We start from the raw sequence: 941 nt of genomic DNA, 5'->3' as shown, positions 1-941 counted from the left end.
ACGCTGAAATGGTTTACTGAAGGGTCACAATTCACCTTCCCATCTCTCTCTCTCTCTCTCTCTCTCTCTCTCTCTCTCTCAACCAAACAGGTGTAATTGAATTTTCTTGTAATGACCCCTGTTGCTCAAGGACGAAGTGACAAAAATTAGTTTTTACAAGTTTCTGTATGTTAAGTAAAGGCAATGTGGTACTGTGACATATTAGCTATTCATGAATGATATTGTGAATTCGCTGTTTAGTTTCTTTTGAGTCATCATATGTATTTATACGGCGATACAAATGTAGCAATGTAAGTATGTGTGGTATGCTTGTTCTTTTCTTTTCTTGAAAATTTTTATATTATACTATATATGTCTTTCCTGCTATTAGTTGTATGATCGTGATTTCAAACATGTTTAGTATTGTGGTTCTACTCACTAGGTTTCTTCTCAGAGATTTACCTCCATAACTTATAAATGACGTTGGTGAGGACTATTATGGAGATGACGTGAATGTTGAACCTATAGTTGATCAGCAGGAGGGCATTGCTTATGGATTTGAAGAAGACAAGGATTTTTGTTTTTAGATGATGTAGACTTTGAGTTAGACTTTAAAGACAAACTTTAATTCAACTTTACTTTAAATTTGAAATTCAAATTAGATCATTGAACCTTTAATAATATATTAGTTCAGTTAACTCCTGCTTGCACTTATGTTTGTGTGGATGCTACTCCGATTCATTATTGCTTAGAACTTATAAATCTTGTGGGCCGTTAATGTCTAAAAACCCTTAGGCTAGGTTTCGGCCAGCAGCTAATTTTGGCACTTCATCCTCTATGAATGCTTTTAATGAATGATTTAAAAAAAAAAAAAAAAAAAAAAAAAAAGAAGAAGAAGAAGAAGAAGAAGAGGAAAAAAAAATGAAAAAAGAAAGAAAGAAGAAGAAAGAAAGAGAGAAAGA

This window comes from Macadamia integrifolia, chromosome 9 (genome assembly GCF_013358625.1).
Source record: "Macadamia integrifolia cultivar HAES 741 chromosome 9, SCU_Mint_v3, whole genome shotgun sequence".
NCBI classification, from domain to species: Eukaryota; Viridiplantae; Streptophyta; class Magnoliopsida; order Proteales; family Proteaceae; genus Macadamia; species Macadamia integrifolia.
This window is presented reverse-complemented; position numbering follows the sequence as displayed.